The 23,661-nt window shown below is 39.6% G+C and overlaps 2 non-coding genes across 2 annotated transcripts; both read left to right on the top strand.

Annotated features, from left to right (window-relative positions):
- Positions 1-664: 664 nt before the first annotated feature.
- Positions 665-768, top strand: LOC112760649 (small nucleolar RNA R71). The gene has a single exon (XR_003181080.1). It is a non-coding gene; the product is annotated as a small nucleolar RNA R71 (small nucleolar RNA).
- A 19,226-nt stretch (positions 769-19,994) lies between these two features.
- Positions 19,995-20,098, top strand: LOC112761547 (small nucleolar RNA R71). The gene has a single exon (XR_003181937.1). It is a non-coding gene; the product is annotated as a small nucleolar RNA R71 (small nucleolar RNA).
- The last annotated feature ends 3,563 nt before the right edge of the window (positions 20,099-23,661 follow it).

The following is a 23,661-nucleotide window of genomic DNA, read 5'->3' as shown; positions in this document are numbered from 1 at the left end:
ATAGCGTCCATTTTGGCCATTCTGTCATCCTCATGTGGTGATGGTTAGTTGAAATTGGTGTGTTGGGAGTGGTTATTATGGCTTTGGTATGGTGGCTGTGAATAAGAGTTTTGTGTGGTCTAGTATGGTCTTTGTTTTTGAGTTTTGGTTAGAGGAGTTGTTATATTGGGTTTGATTGTGTGGTCTGTGGTCTTGGCCTTGGTTTTGTTGGTTTTCCCATCCAAAGTTTGGGTGGTTTCTCTAACCAGAGTTATAGGTTTTAGAATATGGATCATTAGCTTGCCTGGATGAATTTCCAAGGTAATTAGCTTCCTCCCAGTTAACTCCTTCGTCTGTCTCCAACTCTCCTTGAGGTGATGGTTGAGTGTGGATAGTTGCAGCTTGATTCTTCTCCATTTGGTTGGTTAATTCAGCCAGTTGCTTGGTAATCATCTTGTTCTGGGCCAGAATTGCATCCATTTGGTATAATTCCAAGACTCCCCTGTTGTTGCTCCTATCTAAGGCATAAAAATACTCATTGTCAGCAACTGTCTCTATAACATCAATGGCTTCTTCAATGGTCTTCTTCTTGTTAATGGAACCTCCAGATGAGTGGTCTACAGCTTTCTTTGATTCACAATTCAGCCCTTCATAGAAGATACGAAGTTGCACCCACTCATTAAACATACTAGGAGGGCATTTCCTTGTCAAATCCTTGAATCTATCCCAGGCTTCATAAATAGTCTCACCATCTTGCCGTCTGAATGTCTGCACTTCAGTTCTCAGCCTGTTAACTTTTTGTGGGGGGGTAGAACCTTGTCAAGAATCTATTCACCACATCCTCCCAGGTTGTCAGGATTTCTTTGGGAAATGATTCTAGCCATTTTGATGCTTTGTCCCTCAAAGAAAATGGAAACAGTAGCAATCTATAGGTGTCAGGATGAACACCATTAGATTTAACTGTGTCACATATCCTTTGGAATTTAGTAAGATACTCATTAGGATCCTCTTGGGCACTTCCTCCGAAAAAACAGTTGTTTTGCACAAGAGTTATGAGCTGGGGCTTCAATTCGAAGTTATTAGCATTGATAGTTGGCTTTTGAATGCTGCTACCACAGTTTCCTGCGTTTGGATTGATGTATGATCCCAGAACTCTCCTCTCTTGTCCAGCAGGGTTGGCTCCACCTCTTCTGGCATGGTTATTCACCTCTCCTTCATGATGGTTTTCCATATCATCCTCCATGGTTATATCTAAGTCTTCCTCTTCTTCTTCTGCACCAACAGCCCTCTTTCCTCTTGGTTCCCTCCTTAATCTCAGGAAGGTTCTTTCTGGTTTACTATCAAATGAGGATGAGGCCTCTCTTCTACCTATCATATAATGAACAAGTACAAGAAACAGCAATTGCAGAGTCCACTAAAACAGAGTATAGTTAGCTTGGTTAGAGCAATTTATCAAATGGTTAGTGGGTTAGCTTGTTGGAAGTAAAGGAGTAAGGTAAAATTAAAGAAAAACAACTAAAGATTGCAGAGAACAAAAATGAACAACTAAAATTAAAATTCAAAAGAAAAGAAAAGTGCTCAATCTAATTATCCTCCAATTAATAATTGTCAATACAAAACCAATCCCCGACAACAGCGCCATAAACTTGATTTACTCGGAAACCGTCTCTCAACAATTTCCTACCGGCAAGTGCACCGATTCGTCGTCAAGTAAAAACTCACAATAGAGTAAGTTCGAATCCCACAGGGATTGGTAGATTGATCAATGTTAATTGGAGAATTGTGCTAGTTGAGCAAAATCAGATTTGGTTGAGATTGCAGAAAGTAAAATTGGCAAAAAACTTAAATTGCAAGAAATTAAATGATAGAATCTTAAATTTCTAGAAGTTAAATAGGAATGGGGATTAGCATGAAATTAAAGAGCAGAATGTAAAAGAATGGGTAAGATCAGAAATAGGGGATTCATTGGGTTTCTGGAGATATTGAACTCTTCGGATCAAATCATTTTCATCTCTTCCTCAATCAATACATTCATTGACATTGCTTGGCAATTTAGATGATTGGATCCTAATGTCGTGGCTTACCAATCTCTCTAAGCATGAACAATTCCCCAATGTCTTGATTTAATTGCTCATGGGAAGATTTGAAGTTCGGTCACTGACTATACCACACAAATTCATAGATGAAAGTATTGGTAGGATTACATGTCACTATATCCATCCAACCCCCAATCTAATCCAATGTGAGAAAGAAATTCTAGCATGAATTATTCATCCCTCTCTCAAGGATCCGAAGAATTCCAATTATGGATAGCTTATCTCTCAAGACAACTATCCAATTGAATTAAGACCGAAAGCTTTCTAACAAAAATCAAGAGAAAAGAAAGTAGAAGAAGATGAAAACTACTATTGATCCGTTGAATTACAATAGAGCACCCTAACCCAATGAAAGGGGTTTAGTTGTTCATAGCTCTCAAAATGGAAATTGAAATTGAAAGATACATTGCTAAATTGAAAGAAATTAAATGAACCGGAAGTGAAAAGTGAAGTCAAAGTTCTTTCTAACTTAAATTCTAAGCTATTTATACACTTTCTTCCCTTGATCTTCAATCTCTGAATTGGGCTTTTGGCCTTGATAAAATTGGGTTGAAGTTGCTCCAATTGGTTTACCTTGCTGTTGAGAAGAGATCTGTTTGAATTGTGAATTCTGATGCTTCACGTTGGAGTCAACGTTTGATGGCCAACGTTGACTCAAACGCCATTTAGAAGAAAACCAGAAAAACCAGATACTTTGCTCTCATTGGCGTTTGACTCAACATTGGAGGGCCAACGTTCAGCTTACCTATCCGTACGCGTGGTTCACGCTTAAGCGTGAAGCCTGTGATTTTGCTGATTCATGCGTACGCGTGCACCACGCTCTCGCATGAATTGCCCTTTTTACCATCTACGGGTACGCGTCACTGACGCGTGCGCATCGATTCACATTTTTCAACTTCAAATTCTGGGCTCCTCGTCGCGGACGTTGGAGGCAACATTTGAGGCAATGTTGGACCTCCAACGTTCGTTTTTGATGCGTACGCGTGACCCGCGCGTACGCGTGGATGGTAAATTTTGCCATTCCACGCGTGCGCGTGACTCACGCTTGCGCGTGGATACAGAAATTTTGCTCTTTCACGCGTACGCGTCGTAGACACATACGTGTCAATCAAAATTCATTTAGCTCTAGAATTGAACTTTTTATCACCATGTTGGGGGTAACGTTGGATGTCCAACATTCCCTCCAACGTGAGCATTAGTAAAACATGCAGAGACTTGCTCTGCCTCTCTTCCAACGTTGGAGGCAACCTTGGTGGTCCAACTTGGCCACCAACATTACTTCTTCTTCATCTTTTTCAAGTCTCCTTCATCAACCTTGCTCCATGCTTTCTTTTACCTATCATCAACCAATACATGCATCAAAGTGTTGCTATGAGAATTCTCATCATTCTTAGCACACAAGTAATTATAGCATAATTCTCATGAAATTACATCAAATTAATTATAATTAGATGAATCTAGGTATGCACGAATTTCTACCCAATTTGCTTACTTATAACTCAAGAAAGTGCATAAAACCTATTAAAAACAAAGAAAAAGGCTAGTGAAACTAGCCTAAGATGCCCTGGCATCACGTAGATCCTGTGGTATTCGCAGTATTCGGTCCGACTTCTTCTCCTTTTATGTTTAATCGGGTGAGGAGGTGGGATTTTTTCTGTGTTGCATATCTCCCGATAGACATCCATAAGGGATACCCGAAGAGGGGTGTAATTATGGTATTTCCTAGGTTTCTCTACAGATTGGTCTTCTTTTTTCCTGGAATCTTTACCCTTATCCCGAGGTGGGTAGAAGAATCCGGCTTTGGAGATTTCTCCTAATCGGGAGTTCTCCTCCATGTTGATATACTTTTCGGCCCGTTCTTGTACCTCGGATAAGATCTGCTGTTGTGGCCGGAGCTGTCGTCTCTGACTTGCTGGATTTGATGGTGCTGCTGATCTCTGGTCACTAGAGGGTGGTGGTACCTGCAAGAGACTCCGATGCTTAAGTTAGCATGTGTTTTAGGCAGGTTTTTTTTGAAGAATTAGAGTATGAGTTATACCTGGGTGCTCCAGTGTATTTATAGTAGTGTGGAGTGACTTCCCTTGAGATAAGATAAGTTAGTTATCTTATCTTATCCTTTGGAGGTGAGTCCCCTTATCTTTGGCCAGCCGTCTTTTAGGTGGGTTGTGATCTTCTACTTTGGCCCTACTTGGGCCCTTATAGCAACTTGGCCGAGCTCTTTGGGGAGAGGTCGGTGGCGACCAACCTTTATAAGAGGTCGGTCATTTTTATCTTCATCCAGCCCAGCTCTCATAGCTCGACCCATGGTATGAACAGTGCCCCTGCTCGAGCTTCGATCTTCCCTTGAGGTCGTGCTTTCCAGCCTTGATCCCTTAGGGGAGTCATGTTCGAGCACCTTGGTCCAAGCTGTACTTCTGTTGGCGAGTTTTATGCTAAGTTTAAATATGAAGCGTTTTTTGTTTTTGCCTCTTTTATCGTTGCGCTTTATTCCTCGAGGGGGCTACTTCCTTGGGAATATGCACGTGCCTTTAATGCATCTTGATTAAGCTTTCATTTTTCTTTGTGATAAACCCCATCTTTAGTGTGTATCTTATGCTTCATTTAAGGGATTTTATCACCTTTTACCCACATTTATTCAATGAAATAGCATGGTTTTGTAAATTCTCCTTTAATTGTGCTTAAGAGTGAACACATGCTTTTTAGGACATAGAATAGCTAAATTTAATTCACATTGATTCCATTAGATACCTTGATATGTTTTTTAAGTGATTTCAAATTTAGAAGGCAAAGATTGGATCAAGGAAATGAAGGAAAAGCATGTAAAAATGGAGAACTCATGAAGAAATGAAGGAATCGCAAAAGCTGTCATGCCGACCTCTTCGCACTTAATTGACCATAACTTGAGCTACAAAGGTCCAAATGATGCCGTTTCAGTTGCGTTAGAAAGCTAACATCCGGAGCTTCAAAATGATATAAGATTTGCTATAGTTGCATCACGTTTAAGGGGCGCGTATGTGGCATGTACGTGTACGCACCGATTTGCACGTTATTCATTAAATGCAAATTAGTAGCCAGCGAATTCTAAAGCCTTGTGGGCCCAATCCAACTCATTTCTGATGTTATTTAACCCAAAAATTGAAGAGGGATGGGACATCTAGTCATTAGTTTAGTTTTATTTTAGTTTTCACATGCTTTAGTTAGTTTCTAGAGAGAGAAGCTCTCTCTTCTCTCTAGAATTAGGAGTAGGTTAGATCTAGATTAGGAATTCTTAGATCTAGGTTAATTTCATGCTTTGATTTACTTTTCCTTTTGCAATTCTTCTTCTTCTACCTTTCCTCTCTATAGTTTAGCATTTAATTCATCTAATTCTCTACTTTTATGTTGATGCACTTTTATGTTCCTTTATTGTTGATTTGATTTCTTGTTGTTTAATTTCTTGCAATTGAGTAGTGTAGATTTACTTTCCTTGCTATTTTACTATGTTTTCCTTTTATGCTTTCCAAGTGTTTGATGAAATGCTTGGTTGGATTTTAGAGTAGATTTACATTCCTTGCAGTTTTACTTTGCTTTTCTTTTGTGCCTTCCAAGTGTTTGATGAAATGCTTGGTTGGATTTTAGAGTAGATTTTAGTGCTCTTGGCTTGGGAAGGTAACTTAGGAACTCTTGAGTTACTAATATCCAAGTGATTGACGATTGGGAGCCATTAACTCTAGATCTCACTAATTGATTTGGTGGAGAACTAGGACTTATGGACTTGGATTGACATAGCTCACTTGACTTTCCTCTACTATTAGTTAGGGGTTAACTTAGTGGGGTTGGTCCTTGCCAATTCTCATGTTGTGGTTAGTGATTAGGATAGAGATCCTTGACCACCAAACCTTGCCAAGACCTCTTTAGTTGTTAGTTTATTTTCATTTCCATTTATTTTTCATGCCTCTTATCAAAAAACCCCAAATATAACTCATAACCAATAACAAGACACTTTATTGCAATTCCTAGGGAGAACAACCCGAGGTTCAATACTTCGGTTTATAAATTTAGGGGTTTGTTACTTGTGACAAACACAATTTTTGTATGAAAGGACTATTGTTGGTTTATAAACTATATTGCAACGAGATTTCATTTGTGAATTTCTAAACCGTCAAAAGTCCATTCATCAAAATGGCACCATTGCCGGGGAATTGTAATGGTGTTATGTTATTGGTTATTGTATATATGTGAATATTGTGAATAGCTTGATTTTTGGGATTGCTTGTTAGTTTTTGCTAGTTTTAGGATTTTGTTTCATTATTTCTTATTAGCTTTTGTTTCTTATTTTCTCTTTTTATCATGGATTCTCACTTTGGCTATGAGTATAATTACAACTATGTTGTAAGTAATGAGAGCTACGATGAAGATGTGTATCAAGGATGGGATAATCAAAGGTGGGAGGAGCCATATGCATATGATCAATCCTCTTGGCAACAACCTCCACCAATGCACTATGAAGAAGAGCCATTCTATGATGCATACCAATCAAATGGCTATGCTGAGCATCCTTGTGACTTTCAAGAACCACCACCATATGCCTATGAGCCATATCCTCAACATAACCCTCAACCATACTCACAAGCCTCTTTTCACCAAGCACTTCCATATGACCTTGACCCATATCCACCATACCAACCACCTTTTGAACCATATGAGCCATACATGGAACCACCATTCCAATGTCAATACTCCCAAGAACCACCTCAACACACACCACCACCACACCCTTACAAAGAAGAACTACCTTCCTATCATGAACCCCTTCTCCAAGACAATGAACCCTCTTATCCATCCCAATCCTCAATGGATGAAATCCTTAGCCTTATACTTCAAGGGCAAGGAGAAATATAAATGGAGACACTAGAATTTATGGGTACCTTGACCAAGGTAGTAAGCACCTTAGCCTCCCAATATTTGAGCACTCCAAGAACTTCCATGGTCACATGTGGAGAATCAATTAAAGAGCAAAGTGTGAAGGAGAGATTGGAAACTCCGGTGGAGAAGGAGGAATGCCACTTTGTGTTAGAACAATTGGAAAAGCCTATGATCATTGAAGAAGAGGAAGAAGTAGTTGAAGACTTAGGAGATGCAGAACCACCTTGGGAACCTAGAGTTGAAGAGAACCTCTCAAAGAAGATTGAATTTGATGTTGAGGAGGAGAGTGTACAACCTCCAAAACAATTTTTGAATGAAGACTTGGAAGGAATGGAGAAAAAATCGAGTTTCCTTGGTGATGAAGATCATGCATCCAACCTTCTTGGTGGTGAATCCTTTGAATTTGAAGAACCTTCTCCCAATGAGATAGGAAATGATGTGGAGGTAGATTTTTCTCAACCTCCCATTTATAATTTGAGTGATGGGGAAGAGTTAGATGAAATTGATGAACAAAGGATTGGAAGTGAAGAAGCTTATGAAGAGGTGGAGATTAACAAGGAAGAACACAAGGGAGTAAAGCTTGCTAGCACGTTGGAGATACCTCTCCCCAAGCCACCACCATCCATTCTTTCATTCAAGTGGGTAAATTCCTTATACTTAAGCTTTATTATTCCCCTTGAATATGGTTTGGTTGAGACGGATGGTCAACTTATATATATTTATGGCTTTAAAAGCAAAAAGGAGATGGCTAGTGGTTGGAAATTTCATTCTAGGTTCATGATGGCTACACGTTCAAAGCTTAATTACAATGGTTGGTGTAGAACTATATTGCTTGGATCTAGGATGTTGTTTGGTTGCTTAAATGAGAACTCCAAGATTATGCCACCCAAATGGAATAATGACAATCAACTCAAAGATGGGTGTAGAAACAAGATATGGGATCCCGGCATACATGAGGATCAACTTTGGGAGCCCATAGTCTATGAAGAACTCCATCAAAGCTTTGGAGAATTGAACTTGAAGAGTGGAGCTCATTAGAAATGCAAGCATTAGTGGATGTTCAAGGATGGCTTCAAGCACAAGCCACCTTGATGGAGCTCCCCATAAGTCCAACTTAAGGACAATAAATAAAAGTGCTAGGTGGGAGACACCCCATTATGGTAAACTCTTTTCATTTTTCTCTTTTGCACATATTGGTTTAAATAGTTTAATTTCATGTTTTGATTGATTTGTTGAGTTTGTTTGGTAGTTTAGTATGTTAAATAAGGTTCTATGGTGTTTTGGTAGCTGTTTGGAGGTTTGGAATGCTTGGATTGGTGCAAAAACATAGAAAAAAAATAGAGCACCATCCACGCGTAGGCGCACTGCGCGCGTACATGTGCATTAAGCATTTTCGCCTACCCACGCGGACGCGCCATGTACGCATACGCGTGGATTGAGAAATTACACCCCCAAGCCAAAAACCCGAGAATTGTGCGAATGCTGCGTGACGTGGCAGAAATTGGCAGATTAAGAATTATTAAGAAAAATGGCGTTGCAAGTACAGCTCTTAACCAGCAAAAATCCACTTGTCAATTTAGAAAAGAGTTGTCACAAAATGAGAATTAGAATACTGGGAGTATGAGTCCCAGGTCGTCTCCCAACAAGTTGCAGAAAGATGTGCTATTTCATTAATCAGAGGTTTTTCCAAAATGGTTTTGAGTTTGATAAACAGGAAATTAATTCAGAGAATTTATGTAATTTAAATAAAAATCTTGACCGTGAGAAGATTAATCGGAAGTTCTATCCTTGTTGGAATTTTCTCAAGGTTAATTAATAATTAGTAGTTATTCCACTTAGTTAACCCTCAACGAATGAAGGAAAGTCAAGTTAAAAGCCAACTTCTATTCACAAGTCCTAATCCTCTCCCTTAGGAAGGATTAGAGTTAGTGACTAACAAGCAACCAACAACGAACCAATTACAATTGATCTCTTGAGTATTCCAACTCAAGGTTCTCCTTTTAATCAACTCCCAATCAAGTTGGGGGACTACTCCATTATCATAAATATACACTTCACAAAATAAAGAGGGGAAATAAAAAGAGACATGATAAACAATAATCAAAGAGAATAATTTAAAAAATAAAAATAGTCTTTGTATTAAATAATTCTAAATATAATCCAATTGTACTCTGGACAAATTAAGGATATGGAAGAGTAAGTAAAAAGTAGAGAAAACAAACTAGAGAAATGAAATCTTGCGGAGGTAACAACTCTTCTCGATATCCCAATCCAAAAAGTAATTAAAACAAAATCCTAAGAACTATGAATGTGTAGAGAGAAAACCTAGAGGATGAGTAAAATCATATCTAAAACTAAAAATTATGCGGAATGAATGTCGTCCTCTGTCTCTGCATGTTCCCTGGCTCTAATCATCTAATCAAGCAATCACCACCACAAGTCTTTATTCTAATTCCTACTACATTGGACAATCACTTTATATTTCAAATATTTTCTCTTATTGATGCAAAAAGGGGAAACAAGACATGAATTTAATGCAGATGAGTGATAAAGACAAGCATTTACACTAGTGCAGACATCAAAATTTACATTATTTGAACTAATCGTCAAGGTAAACAGCAACTTCTCATTCAGAACATTTCAAAAGCTGAGTGAATTTAGTGACAATACAACTTCTCAGGAGTGTCTTGCAGCTTTCCTTTTTTCCTCGTCATCTTTTACTTTTGCATTTTCCTTGGTGATGATTCTTTTAAGAGGCTGAGTGTTTTTTTTCTGCATAATTATTAGAAGTAGCTTTTTTTTCCAAGCACATAGGCAAATGGTTAGCATGCATGAATTATTGTAGTTTCTTGAACTTACTTTGGTGAGGGAACACCAAACTTAGTCTCTTGCTAAACGTAATAAAACTAAAAACTAGAAGACAGACAATGGTTTAGTGATCTCCCTGATTGCTTGGATGATGGGAAGCAGAAGCTGGTAAATTAAAAATTTATTAAAATGGTTACGTTGCAAGTATAGTTCTTAACTCACCGAAAATCTGCCTATCAATTTAGAAATATGTCACAGAGAGTTTAAATTAAAATTACTGGGAGTTTTAAGTCCCAGGTCGTCTCCCAACGAGTTGCAGAAAAGTATGCTGTTTTATTAATCAAATGTTCCAAGAAGTTGAGCTAAGTAAATTGGAAATTAAATTGAGGAATTTTAAATAATATAAATAAAAGCCTTGACTAGGAATTGATTGGTTAGAATCTCTATCATTGATGGTGTGATTGTAAGATTAATTCATAATTAATGGTTGTTCAATTTGGTTATCCTTTACTAGGTAAGGGAAAGTCAAACAAGTGGGAATGCCAGATCTGTTCACAAGTTGCAACCTACTTAGTTCAAAGGGATTGGCGTCGGTGACAGGATAGCAATCCAACATTTAACCCAATTACAAATTTTCTTTCAATCCTTCCAACTCAAGAGTTCCGTTTAATCAACTCCCCATCAAGTAAGGAAACTACTCACGCATTGTAAATAAAGAATCCATAGCACATGAAAGGGAATTAAAAGAATCCATGTGGACGCGTCGCTTGCGCTTTTTCCTCTCCACGCGTTCGCCTCGTCCACGCTACCGCGTCGCTTGCGCTTTCCAACCCGCGCGGCCGCGCAAGCCATGCAGCCGCGTCACTGCGAATTGCGCTCCTTCGCGCGGTCATGTGAGCCATGCGACCGCGTCACTTCTCGTTGGTTATCTTCTCAAATTCTTGTGTTCCTTCCATTTTTGCTAGCTTTCTTTCCAATCTCCAACTCATTCATGCCCTATAAAGTCTGAAACACTTAACACATAGATCACGACATCGAATGGAATAAAGGAGAATTAAAAATAAATAATTAAAGTATCTAGGAAGCAATTTTCAAACATGTACTGAATTTAGGAAGGAAATCTAAATGCATGCTAAATTGATGAATAAGTGGGTAAGGGTCATGACAAAACCACACAATTAAACATAATATAAACTATAAAATAGTGGTTTATCAACCTCCCCACACTTAAACATTAGCATGTCCTCATGCTAAATTGAAGGAGACAAGGAAATAAGTATGAACATGCAGAAACTCATGAAATGCAATGCAATCCTACATATATAAATAAATGCAACTATATGATTATTGTCCACTTGATTAAAAGTAAATAAGCCCTTCAAAATAATTACAAATCAAATTCCACTAATTCTATCATTAAATAATAAAACCGATAAAAGTGCAAGAAGATAGCTTATGAAAGCAGGAAACATGAAAATTTAAGCATTGAACCCTCACTGATAATGTATGTACACTCTAATCTCTAGTGTATAGGGTAATCACTCTATTCTTCTCTAGTCATGTTTTCTAACTTTTGTTTTTCTCCTAACCAATCAAAAACAGTTAATATACCAATGCAAACATCATGAGGTCTTTTCAGGGTTGTAATGGGGCCAAGGTGCAGGTAAGGGTATACATATGGCTAAGTGAGCTTTATAAATTGAATCTTTAATTAACCTAAGCTCTCACCTAATATACATATATTCTATATACTTTTAAATTCATGCCTAGCTACCCATAATTTCCTTTTTCAACCCATACTCATGTTTCAACTTTGTACTTTGATTCTATCCTATGTGCATTGATCTTTGAATTCTTAATTTAACATTGGGGTAATTTTGTCCCCTTATTTTTTTGTTTATCATTTTTTTTTTCAATGCACATAGATTTTTCATTCTTATATTTTCACATTAGTAGGTATCCAAATTCCCTTTAAATTTTCATGACACATCCCCTTAACAACTTTTGTTTCCACAATTTCCCATACTTAACTAGCACACACAATTCTATCTTAAGCTAACCAAAGATTCAATTTGGGATATGCAATTTGTTTTTCATCTTAAGGTTAGTAATGTGGTAAAATATAGAACAGATGGGGTTTTAAAGGCTCAAAGTGGTTAACAAGGGTAATTGAAAAGGGTAGGCTTGATTTGGATAAGTGAGTTTAAACAAATAATGTCCTCAATCATGTGCAAGCATGTAAATATAATAAATATTGGACATATAAGATAAAACAAAATATAGATTACAATCATAGAGAAGTAAACACACAAGAATAAAATAATTATGGTTAAATAATGTAACCATACATAAAGGCTCAAATCTTTCACAGGTTGTGTGTTCTCTAGCTCAAACATCATGTTCCAAATACAACTCAAGCAGAAAAAATTTTGAAAAATTAGTGAAATTTTATTCCAAAGATAGATTTTTAAAAGAAATTTATTGTCTTTTCAATCAAGTAGAATATGCATGCAACTATTCTAACCTATGCAATTTATCCTATTCTATAAAGGGAAGAAAATCTAAATAAAATATCCTGATTATTGGTGTACAGAGAAGAGAAATTACCTCCGGAAGTCAGGTACTGACCGACCTCCCCACACTTAAGGCTTTGCACCGTCCTCGGTGCCATCTGTCAGAAACAGGGGTGGGCTGGTAGCAGTATCTCCACAGTCGGGACCATCATGGCTCCCGGTGCTGGTAAAAGAAGTGGAGTCCGGAGTGTCTGAGTCCTTGAATTTGCCCATGATCAGCTCCTTGAGGTATGTGAATCGGCGCTTGTTACGGCGCTCTCTCATCTTATCTTTCTGTTCATGCCAATCCAACTTTTCAAGTAACTATTGGAGCAATTTCTCAGTGGTAGATGCTTGTGGTGTTGAAGAAGGAATATCTTCAACTGGCTCAGTATGCTGGCTTGTAGTGGCTGCTAAAAGTCTGAGGTATTTCCCGTTAGGGACATATTGATCATCCCGTGGAAGCATGGCTTTGGTGTCCCCAGCTCTGTATAAGACTCCGGCTATTGAGACAAGATCTGAGACCAGGGCGGGAAAAGGTAGGTTGCCCGCGATTTGTACGTGTTCCATAGCATTCCGGATATGTCTTGAGAGATTCAGAGGTTGGTCTGTAAGGATGCACCATAGTAGAACAGCCATGTCTGCAGTGAAAGAGGACTCATGAGTGCTCGGAAAGACGTAATGGGACATGATCTGTGCCCATACGCGAGCCTCCAAGGTAAGTGCGAAAGCCAAGATTTCCTTAGGGCGGGTACGGTGGTATCCGTAGATCCAACGGCTACCAGGTAATGCAATGACTCCGAGAACGGAGTCCCAGTCAAATTGGTATCTCTGGCGCTGAAGGGTGGCTTCTTGAAAAGCGTCCATTTCTGCTGGAAAAGGGGGAAGATTCAGAGCTTGTTGGATGGCCTCTTCTGTAATGGGCACTGGCTTCTGCCAGACATAAACAGACCGCAGGGTCGGTATGTAGAAGTTGGAGTAGAACTCAACTACCCATGAGAGATTGACCTGCCTCGGCTGTCTCCGTAAGAAACCCCATTGTCTTCGTTCAATTTGTGGCTCAACAAAGGAGGCAATATTGGATGGGAGGATAAGAAGGTATTTATTGTTATAGTTCCTTTCTGCTAAGATAGGAAACATCCGCTCACAGTAGCGATTGGGAAATCGCGCAGTGTCCTTTGCTGGAAAGGCTTTCTCCTTGTCGTCAACCTTTATTATCCTCTTGACTCGTTTTGTTGAGGGCTTGACTGTGGTTGAAGAAGGCTCTGCCACTAATGCTCTTTTAGTTCCTCTTCTTGCTGGTGGTTTGGAAGTAGCTTTCTCTTTTCCTTTCTTGGTGGCCATCCTGAAAGAAGGAAAGAGAAAGAAAATTAAATTTAAAGAGAGATACAGCAAGGAAGGAAACGGAAAAGATGGTGAATGATACACAATAAAATGTAGATGACATTAACACATGATCTTGAGTATATATGAAAAGCCATTAATGGGAAATAGCTAGTGCATAAAAAGATAAGTGAATGCAAGGTGTTTATTGGCATGCTGGCAAAGGGCATGAGTAGCGTAGACCAAGCATTACTTTGTAACAAACCATCACGTTTGTGTTGACAATTGAATTCAATCAATAAAATAATAAGGGAAAGTTGTGAAAAGCAAGCATTGAATAGTATAGTAACATAGGGAAGTGCATAATGCTATATGGGCTTTTTCACAAGCACATGGCATGCATGTTAAACAAGATATAAAAAGTATGAAATTGAACATGCAAGCAATCCCTTAAAAATAATAATAATTGTCAATTAAATTGTAACAAGTCACAAGCATATAATGAGGGATAATGACTCAAAAAAAAGATTTCTAACACCATGTAAAAAGGGAAAAGAAGAATAAAGAAAAGAGGAATAATTAAAAGAAGAAGAAAAGAAGAAGAAAATACATGTAGAACAATAAAAAAAATGATAGAAAAAGAAAGAAGGAAGAAGAAGGTAAAACCTTGTTAATGGAGGAGAGAGAGAGAGGGAGTGAAAGGTGAGATAGAAGGGGGAAGGGAGAAGGAAGAGAGAAGGAGGGAAAAGAAAAATTAGGATTTGGAGGAAAGAAAGATAAGATAATTTGGCAACTGAGGTTGAGCTGTGCGGCGCATGCGATGCGGCCGTGGAAGGCACGCGTTCGCGTGGGTGCGCATCAGGTAAGATGACGCGATCGCGTCAGTCATGCGGTCGCGTGACCCATGTTGCACTGCTGGTGCGAGTGCAGCCTCACTCCAGCACAACTCTCTGTTCGATTCATTTTAATTGCCAAAATTGGGTGACGCGATCGCGTGGGTCATGCGATCGCGTGAGTGTGCGTCAAAAAATAATTTGACGCGGCCGCGTCGGCGACGCGGTCGCGTGACAAAGATTGTGCTTCCAGCACCAATCCCGCACCACTCTCGCACAATATAGCATTGTGCACCCTTTTACGTCGAAAATGCAGGGCACGCAGCCGCGTGGGGCACGCGGTCGCGTGGGAGGCTATAATTCCCATGCGACGCGAACGCGTCAGGGACATGGTCGCGTGGTTCAATTTGTGCCGTTGGCACAACTCCAGCGCTCCTCCTGCGTAACTTTCTGTTCATTTTTATTTTTCTTTACTCCCCCTGCCACGCGGACGCGTTGCTGGTGCGATCGCGTCGCGCGGCGAAATTTTTTTTTTTTTTTTAAGGAAAGATAAAGACATGTAATTGAAAGAGCACGGAAGCACTAATATAGAGAAGAGTTATCAAAGAAGAAAAACTAAAAGTGAAGAAAAGAACGATCATACCGCGGTGGATTGTCTCCCACCAAGCACTTTGCTTTTACGTCCGTAAGTTGGACGCTCCAATGGCTCAATCTGCTGCGATGTGGGGATCTTCCAAGTGGAAGATCTCAAGCCCCTTATTTTTCTGCACCTTCTCACCATGGTATAGCTTCAGGCGTTGTCCATTAACCTTAATAAGTTCAGAGCTTGAAGGATGGCTTAGGTGATAAACTCCGTACGGTTCAGCCTTCTCTATTCTGTATGGACCTTCCCATTTTGATCTCAACTTACCGGGCATGAGCCTCAGTCGAGATTTGTAAAGGAGAACAAAATCTCCAGGTTGGAACTATCTCTTCTTGATGTTTTGATCATGCACAGCTTTCATCTTTTCCTTGTATATTCTGGAGTTCTCATAAGCTTCCAGGCGAAGGTTCTCCAGTTCCTGCAGTTGCAACTTTCTTTCAGCTCCAGCATACTCAATTCCCATGTTGCACTCCTTAACTGCCCAGAAGGCTCTGTGTTCGATTTCAACTGGGAGATGGCAAGCTTTTCCATAAACCAAGCGGAAGGGACTCATCCCAATGGGTGTCTTGTATGCTGTTCTATATGCCCACAGTGCATCTTGTAGTCTAGTGCTCCATTCTTTTCTATGAGGCTTTACTATCTTCTGCAAGATATGCTTAATTTCTCTGTTTGACACCTCGGCTTGCCCATTAGTTTTGGGATGGTAAGCTGTTGCAACTTTATGGATTATCCCATGCTTCTTCATCAATCCTGTTAGTCTCCTGTTACAAAAATGGGTGCCTTGATCGCTCACGATCGCTCGTGGTGATCCAAAGCGGCATATAATATGGTTTCTCACAAAGGAAACAACAGTGTTAGCATCATCAGTGCGGGTAGAAATTGCTTCCACCCATTTGGAAATATAATCCACAGCTAACAATATATAAAAATATCCACTAGAATTTCGAAATGGACCCATGAAGTCAATGCCCCAAACATAAAAAATTTCACAGAAAAGCATATATTGTTGAGGCATCTCATCCCTCTTGGATATGTTACCAAATTTCTGGCATGGGTGACAAGATTTACAAAACTCAGCGGCATCTCTAAAAAGAGTAGGCCACCAAAATCCGCAGCCTAAGATCTTTCGAGCAGTTCTTTGAGGGCCAAAGTGTCCTCCACTCTCAGATGAGTGACAGGCCTCTAAAATGGACTGGAATTCTGATTGAGGTACACAACATCTAATTATCTGGTCAACGCCACATCTCCATAAATATGGGTTATCCCATATATAATATTTAGACTCGCTTTTCAGCTTGTCTCTTTGATGTTTAGAAAAATGTAGAGGAAATGTGCGGCTAACTAAATAATTAGCAACAGGTGCATACCAAGGGACTACCTCAGATACTGCTTGCAGGTTGTCAAAAGGAAAATTATCATCTATAGGAGTAGAATCATCCTTAATATGTTCAAGGCGACTCAAGTGGTCTGCTACTAAATTTTGATTACCACTCCTATCCTTTATTTCTAAATCAAATTCTTGTAACAGCAGTATCCAACGTATAAGTCTTGGTTTGGATTCCTTTTTAGCTAGTAGATACTTTAGAGCTGCATGGTCCGAATACACTACTACTCTAGTACCAAGTTAATAAGCCTGGAATTTATCCAGAGCAAAAACAATAGCAAGTAGCTCTTTCTCGGTAGTAGTATAATTGGACTGGGCAGTGTCTAAAGTTTTAGATGCATAGGCAATAACAAAATGATCCTTACCTTCACGCTGAGCCAGCACTGCTCCTACTGCATGGTTGGAAGCATCGCACATGATTTCAAATGGTTGGCTCCAGTCGGGTCCTCTCACAATTGGGGCTTGAGTTAGAGCAGTCTTCAGCTTATCAAATGCTTGTTTGCAATCTTCACTGAACTCGAACTCAATGTCCTTCTGCAGTAATCTGGATAAGGGAAGTGCCACCTTACTAAAGTCTTTAATAAATCTCCTTTAGAAACCTGCATGGCCAAGGAACGAACGGACTTCCCTCACAGAAGAGGGGTAAGGTAAACTAGAAATAACATTCACCTTTGCTGGGTCTACAGAAATGCCATTATTAGATACCACATGTCCTAATACAATCCCTTGCTTTACCATAAAGTGGCATTTTTCAAAATTCAATACAAGGTTTGTATTAACACATCTATCTAATACTCTAAAGATTAGAGAAACTTCCATACAGTCCTCAATAAGATCAGAGAAAAGACTCATCATGCACCTTTGGAAGGTGGCTGGTGCATTGCACAAGCCAATGGGCATTCTCTTATAGGCATAAGTCCCAAAAGGACATGTAAAAGTAGTCTTTTCCTTATCCTCAAGAGCTATATGAATCTGGAAATAACCTGTGTAACCATCTAAAAAGCAATAATGTGATTTACCTGACAGGCGATCCATCATTTGATCAATGAATGGAAGTGGGTGGTGATCCTTACGGGTACCTTGGTTGAGACGCCTGTAATCAATGCAAACTCTCCAAGCATTCTGAACTCTAGTTGCTATGAGCTCTCCATGCTCATTCTTCACTGTAGTGACTCCAGACTTCTTGGGCACCACTTGTACTGGGCTTATCCATTCACTGTCTGAAATGGGATATATGATACCTGCTTCCAATAGTCTGGTCACTTCCTTTTTGACAACTTCCAAGATGGTGGGATTCAATCTTCTTTGTGGTTGACGGACAGGTCTTGCTCCCTCTTCTAAAAATATTCTGTGTTTGCATACTTGAGGGTCAATTCCCACTATGTCTGCCAAACTCCACCCAATTGCCTTCTTATGCTTCCTCAGTACATCAAGTAACTGCTCTTCTTGTTGAGAAGTCAGTTCCCTTGCAATAATAACCGGAAGCTTCTGCTCATCCTCGAGATAAGCATATTTGAGATGTGGAGGGAGAGGTTTCAATTCTAACTTTTGATCATGGGCAGGCTCTGGATTATCTGGGGCTTGTGAAAATGGCGAAGTGTCCTCATTGTCAGTTAAGAGGGTCCCCACACTTGGACCTTGTCCAGTGTGCCTCTCTTCAAACTCTTCTTTTTGAACTTCAGCCACACTTTCATCTATGACATCACACTGGAAGATAGAACAATCTTCTGGGGGTTGTCAATGACTCCATTCAGATTGAAGATCACTATGCGGCCATCTATTTCAAAGGAGTATGTTCCTGAAAAAGCATCCAATTTGAATTTTGATGTCTTCAGGAATGGTCTTCCAAGTAGGATTGATGATGGCTTATCTGAATCATTATGGGGCATCTCCAAGATATAAAAATCAGTGGGAAATGTGAGCCCTTTAATGTTCACCAAAACATCTTCAGCAACTCCAGCCACTGTAATAATGCTTTTATCTGCTAACACAAAATGAGCTGCCGACCTTTTTAAGGGAGGGAGCCTCAAAACATCATATATAGACAAAGGCATTATACTGACACATGCTCCTAAATCACACATGCAATCATAAATTACTACACCACCAATAGTACAACTAACTATGCAAGGACCTGGATCACTACATTTTTCAGGTAATCCTCCCATTAAAGCAGATATAGAACTACCTAAAGGAATAGTTTCTAATTCATTAATTTTGTCTTTATGGATACATAAGTCTTTTAGAAACTTTGCATATTTAGGTACCTGCTAAATAACATCAAAAAGGGGAACAGTTACCTCAACCTTTTTGAATATTTCTACCATTTTAGGGTCAGGTTCCAGCTGCTTCCTGGGCTTCCTTGCAAGTTGTGGAAATGGAATGGGAGTAGTGTTTTCTGTGGTGCCTGCACCTTTTTGTGCTTCTTCCTGTGGTTGAGCTATCTCTTCTTCAGCTATGTCCTGTATGTTCTCTTCCTCTTCAACATCTTCAATTTCTACCACCTCTTCAGCTGAGGCGTATTCTGGTGAGCTTGGTTCTTCCTGATTCCTCTCCTGCAGTGTGGTTCCGGACCTCAGGGTGATGGCATTAATGCCTCCCTTTGGATTGGGTAATGGTTGAGAGGGGATTCCAGTGGTGCTTGAAGGTTGGTTACTGGAATTTTGTGCTGAACCAAGTTGTGTCATAAAAGCTTACAGAGTAGAGGTGAAACCATTCAGACTGGCATTAATACTGTTCACGATGGTATTTTACATGGCCAGTTGTCTTTTCTCAAAAGCTTGTAATAAATCTTCATTAGAAGATACAGAAGAATGAGTAAATTGAGAGGTTTGCTACTGATTGTTCGGTGGTCCTTGGTTTTACCTCAGGTGAGGTGCTCGGTACGGTTGATTTTGCTGCCTGTTGTTGTTATTATTCCACCTCTGATTTCCCTGATTATCTCTACCTCCTCTATTATTGTTGTCCCTCCAATGCTGGTTTGAATTGTCCTGCCATCCATGGTTATTATTACCACTTTGATTGTACCATTGGTTGGGGCGGTCATAGAAGTTGTGAGTGGATGCCACCATGTTGTCTTCTTGTTGGAGCTGCGGGCATTCATCAGTGTAGTGGCTGTAATCAGCACAAATTCCGCAAATTCTTTGTGGAACTAGTTGCTGGTTTTGCTGCGGTTGGGTTTGCTGAGCTTGTTGGTTCAACTGCATTTGTTTCAGCAGGTTGGTCATCTCACAGATGCTTCGATTTAGAGCAGCAGTCTCTATGCCAGAAGATACTTCTGCAACGGCTTTTGAACGTCCTGGCTTCTGTCTGTGATTCCGAGTAGATTCAGCTAAATCACTGATCAATTGCCAAGCTTCATCAGTGGTCTTGTACTTCTTCATAGACCCATTGCTGGCACTTTCCAATGTGGTCTTATCTTGGGGTCTCATACCTTGTGTGATATAGCTGAGTAGGACGATCTTGTCAGTCATGTGGTGGGGGCATGCTTCTAGAAGATTATTGAAGCGCTCCCAGTATTCAATGAGAGTCTCATTATCGTCCTGAACAATTATAGAGATATCCTTCCTCAGTTTATCAGTAACTTCAGATGGAGAGAATTTCTCCAGAAACTCCTTTCTGAGTGTATCCCAGTTGGATACATTTGCTAGAGGTTGAGTGTAGTACCACTCTCTTGCTTTTCCCTCAAGAAAGAACGGAAAAGCTTTCAGCAGAATTGAAGTTTCATCAGTGCCATCACGCTTGACAGTAGAACAGGCTTCCTGGAAATCTCTCAAGTGCTTGATAGGCTCTTGAGCAGGTAGGCCATGAAACTTGGGCATTAAATTTAGCAGTGCGGTCTTTATTTCAAAATCCGTAGCTACCGCTGGATGATGTGCTTGAAACGGTTGCATTGTAAAATCAGGAGCTCCTTCCTCCTGAATGGTAACTCTTCTAGCTGCCATGTTTTCTGCACGTAAAACAACCGAATCAGTAGAACGGGGGCTGGTTTCTTCCTCAGATTCACTTTCAGATCCGCCCTCAGAGCGGGCTAACCTACGCTGTTCTCGCCTTATTCGTGAAATTATTCTTTCAATTTCAGGATCGAATATTAGCAAGCGCGGATCAGGAAGTGAACGTGTCATTTGACGGAAGAAACATGCAGCTCATAGTAGCAAAATTATACAAAATGCAAATAAATAAATTCTAATTAATAAAATTAGCACTCTATTGCAACTCCTCGGCAACGGCACCAAAAATTGATGGGAAGCAGAAGCTGGTAAATTAAAAATTTATTAAAATGGTTACGTTGCAAGTATAGTTCTTAACTCACCGAAAATCTGCCTATCAATTTAGAAATATGTCACAGAGAGTTTAAATTAAAATTACTGGGAGTTTTAAGTCCCAGGTCATCTCCCAACGAGTTGCAGAAAAGTGTGCTGTTTTATTAATCAAATGTTCCAAGAAGTTGAGCTAAGTAAATTGGAAATTAAATTGAGGAATTTTAAATAATATAAATAAAAGCCTTGACTGGGAATTGATTGGTTAAAATCTCTATCATTGATGGTATGATTGTAAGATTAATTCATAATTAATTGTTGTTCTGTTTGCTTATCCTTTACTAGGTAAGGGAAAGTCAAACAAGTGGGAATGCCAGATCTGTTCACAAGTTGCAACCCCCTTAGTTCAAAGGGATTGGCGTCGGTGATAGGATAGCAATCCAACATTTAACCCAATTACAAATTTTCTTTCAATCCTTCCAACTCAAGAGTTCCTTTTAATCAACTCCCCATCAAGTAAGGGAACTACTCACGCATTGTAAATAAAGAATCCATAGCACATGAAAGGGAATTAAAAGAAGACATGATTATTGGAATTGAAATTGAATTAAAAAGAAATAATCCTTGCATTAAATAATCATAAAAGTATCTGAATGACAAAATTGAACATAACAAAGAACATGGAAGATTAGAACCAAGTTAAGAGAACAAACTAGAATGATGAAGTCTTGATGAGGAAATAACTCTTCTCAATGTTCCAATGCTAAGAACAATTGAAAATTAAAATTCTAAATACTAGAGAGAAAAATCTAAGAGAGTGAAAAACTAGATCTAAAACTACTGAATGAAAATGTGTGTTGTTTTTGCATATTCTCTGACTCTAGTCTGCTGTTCCGGGCCGAAAACTGGGCCGAAATAAGGTCCAAAATCGCCCCCAACAAATTTTGCAGATTATGCAGATCGCACATGTCACGCGATCGCGTCATCCATGCGGACGCGTCGCTTGCGCTTTCCAACCCGTGCAGCCGCGCAAGCCATGCAGCCGCGTCACTGCGAATTGCGCTCCTTCGCGCGGTCGCGTGAGCCATGCGACCGCGTCACTTCTCGTTGGTTATCTCCTCAAATTCTTGTGTTCCTTCCATTTTTAATTTGCTAGCTTTCTTTCCGATCTCCAACTCATTCATGCCCTATAAAGTCTGAAACACTTAACACATAGATCACGGCATCGAATGGAATAAAGGAGAATTAAAAATAAATAATTAAAGTCTCTAGGAAGCAATGTTCAAACATGTACTGAATTTAGGAAGGAAATCTAAATGCATGCTAAATTGATGAATAAGTGGGTAAGGGTCATGACAAAACCACACAATTAAACACAATATAAACTATAAAATAGTGGTTTATCATTGGAGCTAGTAACCTTTTATGAAGAGGGTTGAAATGTGTTTTTAAATAAGATTTTTGGTGGAACACCAAACTTAGTCTACATAACCTTTTTATTGAAATAGTTTAGGAAGAGAAAACTACCTCTGGTTGGGTTGCCTCCCAACAAGCGCTCTTTTAATGTCACTGGCTTGACATCCTTCATTCTTGCTCAACTTAATTTCTGACTCTTCTTCTCTTTGTCCCAAGGGCTTCCCAAATAATGCTTTGCCCTGTGACCGTTTGCTGTGAAATTGCTCTTTGTTGCTTCATCTAGGAGTTCAAGGCTTCCATAAGGGAGAACCTTTGTCACCAAGTAGGGACCAGTCCATTTAGACTTGAGTTTACCAGGGAAAACATTGAGCCTGGAGTTATACAAGAGTACTTGCTGTCCTGGTTTGAACTCCTTCTTTGAGATCCTTTTGTCATGCCACTGATAAACCCCATTTTTAGGGTTTATCATGCATAGAATTTAAGGGTTTTATCAATGATCTTCCACACTTATTCATATAAAAATGCATGATTTTGTGTCGCTTTCCCATTTTTTCTTCATAGATGAAAATGTGCTTCTTTTGCATCAAAATTGATACATTATAATCCTCCTCAATTACAATTAGATGCCTTGATCCATTTGTTGAGTGATTTCAGAAGTTACAGGGCAAAAATGGCTAAGAGGAATGAAGGAAGCATGCATGAATGGAAGGAGCATGAAACAAAACCAAAGAATTGAATTTGCACATGCACGCGCACGCGCACCGTCCGCGTACGCGTGGATGCGTTCCTCCAGAGCCAGTGCAGTGGAGCCGAGCGAGGAGCCGGCGCGCCTATATGGCTGGGCCATATCCCTTATGACGCTCGCGCACACCGTACGGCTGCGCGCAGGTCGCAAAAGAGCCCAAGGACGCGTACGCGGGCAGTGCGCGTACGCATCGATGTGCGCACATGATTTTTTAAATGAAACACGTGCCCAGTGATTTCAGGGGGTTCCCAAGCCCTGTTTTTGAGTAGATTTTGGAGGGAAAAGGTTAAGAAGACCAAGGATTAGGAGTGTTAGGATACTTAGTCATAATTCTAGATATTTTAGGAAGTTAGTTACATTTTATTTTTAGAGAGAGAAGCTCCAACTTCTCTCTAGGTTTTCATCCTCCATTGCAAGTTTCCTTGGAATTCTTGGTGAGATCCATTGATAATTGACTTTTTGTTTTGCTACAAGTGTAGATCTACTCTTCTTCTACTCTTAATTGATGTTCTTTTGATTCAATTCCTTAGATCTAGGTTTGGTTCATTTTGTTACTTTGAATTTGGATTAATGAATTGAGGTTTCATTCAATTGTGTGATTGTTGATGATTGTTTAGATTAGATAGCTTTGATTCAATTCTCTTCTCTTAATTACATCATGTTTTCTATAATTGCCTACCAATTGTTTGTGATAATGACAACCTTAGCAATGGAGTAG

This window comes from Arachis hypogaea, chromosome 16 (genome assembly GCF_003086295.3).
Source record: "Arachis hypogaea cultivar Tifrunner chromosome 16, arahy.Tifrunner.gnm2.J5K5, whole genome shotgun sequence".
Taxonomy (NCBI): domain Eukaryota; kingdom Viridiplantae; phylum Streptophyta; class Magnoliopsida; order Fabales; family Fabaceae; genus Arachis; species Arachis hypogaea.
Note: the sequence above shows the minus strand (reverse complement) of the source record. Positions and strands in the feature narration are given on the sequence as shown.